At 42.8% G+C, this 6,000-nt stretch overlaps 1 protein-coding gene across 3 annotated transcripts in view; it reads left to right on the forward strand.

Annotated features, from left to right (window-relative positions):
- The window catches only part of trim44 (tripartite motif containing 44), a 46,399-nt gene that overhangs the window by 38,445 nt on the left and 1,954 nt on the right, over positions 1-6,000 (forward strand). The window lies entirely within an intron of this gene.

The raw sequence follows: 6,000 nt of genomic DNA on the forward strand, positions 1-6,000 counted from the left end.
ACGTGCTGGTTTATGGCGTTATATCTATTTAACGTTTTGACAAGTATTAAGAATTTAGATAAGTGCTTTGGAGAGAGAGTCATTGTCAGTCTTGATGATAAAGGTCATACTGACTGAAGCTCCAATAGAAATGTTATCATATATCTGCATCTAGCTGTAACAAACAACATGTTGAAGGTTGTAGGAGACAGAAAACATCGTATTCAGGTCTTATTATTTTATTTTGTATATGTGTCATTCATGCTTTGGACAGTGGAGGAGTGGGGGACCCAGAACAAATCCCTGGGCTACTCTCTATTGTCCAATATTAACGCTTGAAGTCACGTCTTGAAGATACAATTCAAACCAGTTGAGAACAGTGCAGACCCATCTTTAATGTCAGTAAAGAAGGAGAGCACAATTAGCTGTGCAAAATGCACCTGGAGGAATAAAACTTAGATATTAGTATTATTATTATTTTGGGCAATGTTCTTAACCCCAATTGAAAGAGCTAAAATGGCAGTTTATTTTTGTGTTCATCTGTAACAGCCGGAAAGAAGAAAATTGTCATGCTCTGTTGAGTTTGTTTTGTTTCCCACCAAAATCTTCTGTTGTTTGGCTTCTTCTTGTGCAAATATATTCATATGTTTGTGAAATTGTTTTTTGATTAAGATTTTTTTTTTTTATACTGTTTCATTTGAGGTAGCTACACCTAATGAGAAATTTTGTATGGACGGGCCACATATTAACAAATTGTTGATGGTTGGGTTCGTGGCAGTGTTCGCAAATGCTCTTGGTATCTGAGCAAGAGAAAAACACAGTGTGTCTCATCAAAGTCTGAATAACCAGCAACAATGGAAGTTTAATAGAAATTTCACACTTAGACAAACACCTCCTTTTCTCGTGCCTCAGCAACACGTTTCGATCAAGATGGTATCAGCTCCTGCCGTCACTTCGGCTGCTCTCCTCCTTTTGTTCTGTTCTCTTCACCTTCCCGAGGCTCGGCTAAATGGTCTTTTCCTTCTTTTTAAGTCGTCCTCCACCTGTCCGTGTCACTCCTTTGCCCTCCTCGTTTTCTTTTCCCTTCACATTTCTCCTCATTAGGAGACATCTATATCTCAAATTCTAGCCAGCAGGATCATCGCCGTGCAAAGTGTCGGGAAGATCACAGGGGTGCTCTTAATGAAAGTTTTGTGCAGGGGCTATTTCTAAATTACACGTCCCTCGACAAGGCTATCAGATAAAAGGAAAAAAAAACATAAATTCATAGAGAGAGGAGGGGAGTTGGCAGACTAGATGCCATTAGAGAGAGGAGGGGAGTTGGCAGACTAGATGCCATTAGACAGAGGAGGATGTACACCTATCCAGAACAATGACCAATTAGAGCTAGCATCACTGCAAAGATGATACATTTCTCGAAACCTACAATATGGCTTTCCCTTTTTTTTTTTTTTTTTTTACATTAAGTTGCATTTACAGATCAATAACTTTTTTTGATGCACTCTCCTTCGCGTCATTAAAGCTTTAAACTCCTTTCTTTCCCCAAGTCACTATTTTATTTTTCCATATCCCAGTCATCTCTCGTCAAAAAGATGTTTGTAGTGTTAAATCATCCCACAGAAGTGACACGTTTTTACTTCATTAAGTAGTGTCAGAGTGCGCCGCTTCACTGGAGAGTAAGGGTAAGAGTCTGTCCTCGTGGGCTCTATCAATAACCATTAAGGATCCTCTCTCATTAGACCAAACCTCATAGGCCCCCTGGGCTTGAGAAATGGGCTCAGCCATCTTATGTGATGGAGTATGCTTAGATGGCATCACCGCTGTTTGGAAATGCAAATTGCAATAGTTATTTTCCCCTCCGGCTGATTGCCATGAGGGCTATGTACACAGCCTTATTCTCATTCAACCTCTTTGCTTAATCAAGAAGAACCTCACTCCCCTATCAGCAACCCCCAGTTTGCTCTTCAGCTCCTCCCTTTTTTTTTTTCTTTTTTTTTTTTCTCCTCTCTCCATCTTTTTACACACCTCTGAGGCCCATTCAGCATATCGGAGCTACTGCAGTACGATTATTCATACGGCAATGAGGCTGGATCAAGCAGGCAAGGCTGCCACAGCGTGATGGGAGTGTTTCCGGATGATGACTTAGGAGTCCTGCAGCTTCTCTGCCAAGAGCAGGGAATTCAAACTTAATCAGGGCAAGGACCCCTCCCTCCTCTATCTCTCAGAGAGCTCCACGGGGTCGAGGCCAAAAGAGAAATAGAATGAGAGAGACAAAAGTCAAAGCCTAGGCAACATCAGGCACGCTCCCTCCCTCTGTTTTCCACTCGGGAAGTCAGAGGTTTTCTCTCATGAACGATGGGTTCGTTTAAGGTCTGTCGGAGAAACTTTTCTGCTTCACTCAGTGAGAGGAGACATTAGTAAGATATACCTCTGTTCTACTCGATCAGCTCTGTCTAAACTCTTATCTTTCTATCTTTCTCTGCCTCACATACTCACAACATGCCAAATTTCCACATGCTGTGTGTGGTTGACGGTCCATCCGTCACCCCGAAGAACAGCCACTATGTTTCACGGAAGTCCAGTCCAGCTCTGTATCAGGCCTCAGCTCTCTTCTTTTCTGAAGGCCATGGTCATATCAAGGGGAGGAGGCAATGATCAGTCCTGATCAATAAAACATCGACTGCATTAAAGCTTATGAATAAATCATGGTTGAAAGAACCCAGTCATCAGGACACACACACACACACACACACACACACACACACACCAAAGTGATCTTTTACTTAGGCCAGGAAAGATGAACAGACAGAAAAAAAAGAACAAAGCAAAGGATTTAACTTGTAGGGAATTTATCACCTACCGTCTGACATTTCATTGTATGTTGAAGCTCCGCTCTGCCATTCTCTCGCTCTCTCTCTCCCTCCCTCCCTTCTTCAAGTAATGGCCTTTTTCCTGCGGGTGGAATAAATAAGTTATTACATCCACGTGTCCTAAGGCTTTGCGGAGACCGTCTGAACATAAATAGTTCATTTGCCTCCGTGGTGTAGGCCTCACTTTGTGCCATATGAATATATTTGTAATTACATTTTTTTTTTTTGTTGTTGTTGCTTTTCTTCTCTTTCCGAAGAGCAGGGTGACTGTTTTGGTTGACTGAAGATGCGAGATGAAATTGCCTTACGCAAATAAGCCTGCCAACGTTTTACTCCAAATAGCATCTCGGACGGGAAGGCGCTGGGTGAGGGGCCGCGTGGGCTCCGGCTCGGTGCAGTCTCTTGTGTGCCGTCCCGACAACAAAGGGGCGAACGGCTGTAGGCAATTTCAATACTGAGGAAAACTGGTGTCGTGGGGGAAAGTGCAAGTGCTAACTTCTCCAAGAATTTCAAACAACGAAAAGCACTGCTGAATAATTAATGTCTTGATTGTATACTTCCGAGATGGCATAACTATACAGCAACTAACCCTCCGTGTGTGTGTGTGGGGGGGGGGGGGGGGGGTATACACTCTGTCCAACATCATTATTTCTTTTGGCAGTCAGTCAGTTGGCTCTTGATGCAGAGGGGCGTGCGTGTGTTTGTTTGTACGCAGTTGCTTCTTTGTGAACACCTCGAAGTATTGATTACAGCTCGACCGCTCACCGTTTGGGAGTGACCCCGCTCACAGGCGTGCGTCACGTGCGTCGACGAGACGCCCCGTTTGAGTTTGCATTGTGACGATGTGCTCCTTGAGGAGATGCAGAAAGGGAAAGGAAGCGTCTTTTTGTCTCTGCCAACAGAAGTGTGTCAGACAGGAATACCCGGGGAGCCGCGCTCGGGAAGATTTTTCTGCTTATTAACAGCTGTGGAGATTTTTCTTTCCTTTTTTTTTTTTTTTTTTTTTCCTCGAAGATGGTGCGGCATATGGCACGGGCAGGAAGGCGCGGACGAAGAGGAATCTTTATTTTTCGTCGATATGTCGCATAGTTACTATTTGACCTCTGCATTTAACCCAACCGCAAGTAGTGCACACACACACACACACACACACACACACACACACACACACACACCCCCCGAGCACTGGGCAGCCGCAACTGTGACGCCTGGGAGGCAGTTGGAGGGTTAGGCACCTTCCTCAAGGGCACATCAACTGTGGCTATCTAGGGAATCAAACTGCCAATCCCCCCCCCCCCCCCCCGACCCCCCCATGGCGGCCCTGAGGTGGAACAGTGTTGAGCCGAGAGGTGGCAGAGAATCTGCAGAGATGGATGGAAATCACAGAATACCATTAAACGCACACAAAATCAAGTTCATATGGCGTTTATTAATGAGCTGCTTGTTTGAAAATCTTTCTCATAAAATGAAAAATAAGTTGTTGTCCTGGAACACATTCAGTTCTCATGATTTCCGAGGTCAGACGTTGCATTATTGATTACCAAACTGTTTGCTTGCTCATATTTTTGGCAAGTAAATTGTCTTTCAGCCAATAATGGTGTTGTGTTATTGTGCTCCATCCATAAACCTTCTAAGGCAGGTTGAAACTCCATGGGAGGCTTCCGGTGTTAGCGAATCCAAACGTGTTATTTCATAGTTTTGATGTCTTCAGCATAATGGGGGTTTTTTTGTGTTTTTTTTTTTACAAAGTAGAAAACTTCAAAAGTGAAAGAAAAGAAAAACTTGAATGAGCAGGCTCGTCCAAACGTTTGATAGGCACCGTATATTTTTGACATCTGAAATCGCGAGTATCTGCAGGTATTTTCTGCAAAACATAAGAGTTCATTGAAAACCAAGCATTGTCACACATAAACGAGCCAATTCTATATGAAATAGTGAAAACCAACTCTACCGTGAATACTGCTGACAGTAAAACACAAGGAGTAGTAATTCGGTCTTATAATATATCGTTGTATCACTCAGCATTCTGACTGCTTACACTTTTGGTACTTTAAGTACATTTTTCTGATAATACTCGTGTATTTGTACTTACGCGATGTGACGTACTTTTATTAGTAATTGGATAGTTTCTGTCTTGTATCGATACTTTTTACCAAAGTAAAGGATCTGCCGATAACATTTTCTATGATTTTGTGTTGACCCCCGACCTGTGGCACAACAAACACATCAAACGCAGCTTGACAGGCAGTCCTCTGTCTCTCACTTGATTACAATTATTCACGTGTTCTGTCATCATTTTTGAACCGCACCGTTGCTTTAACCACTGCCTGGTTGTGTCTGTTAAGGAGAAAAGAAATCGCGCACACGTGCGATCGAGACCAAATGTCATGGCTTCGTACATTTCACTTCATTTGCATTTAACTACTGCTTGATGAAACGGCCGTGTTGCGTCCACGTCACGCTAAATCTACTCTACAACGACCTGCTTTCAACTCTTTGCAGAAGCTTTCCAGTGACGCTCGGCGTATTTGTGTGTGTTTTCTTATTGTCACTGTGCTTGTCTGGGAAATTATTCATTTGTTTTACTAACCGTGCCGTGTGACAGTTCGTATGAGACCTAATATTGCTGGATATTCAAATTACCTGGCGCTTTATTGGTTGTCGTGATCCACTGTCCCTGCAAGTGCAATACCCAGACAACAAAAGCATCTGCGCTGTCGCAGCATACTGATGCTTAAATTTCAGCGAGGAAACAAATGACCTCCGTGGCTTTTATTTTGTAACAATTACATCAGTTCTGACCTTGAGCCAGAAGTCTCAGTGATATCAGTATTAATTCAGAGAAAGCGTACAGGCAGTTTACTTGTCCTCCTCCTGCAGTTTGTGCCCTATAAAGCTGTACATCAGTATGGCACCGGAGGTTTATTTGGAATAATCTCCTCTTGCTCTGATAGACGAGTTTAAATTCACGTATATAAATGCAAATCTGGCTGTCCAAGGTCGTAAGAAGTGATTGTTTAAAAAAAAAAAAAAAAAAAAATACATTTGAATGGTGGGATTAAATGGCATCAGTCAGTAGGCCGTGGAATCTCATTGAATTAAACAGTATTCCCATACAGTGTGTGTTTATAGAAAGAAAAAAAAAAACATG

The sequence above is a fragment of the Embiotoca jacksoni genome, unplaced genomic scaffold (genome assembly GCF_022577435.1).
Source record: "Embiotoca jacksoni isolate LCO1_2020_lvr unplaced genomic scaffold, fEmbJac1.0.p SCAF_3, whole genome shotgun sequence".
NCBI lineage: Eukaryota > Metazoa > Chordata > Actinopteri > Embiotocidae > Embiotoca > Embiotoca jacksoni.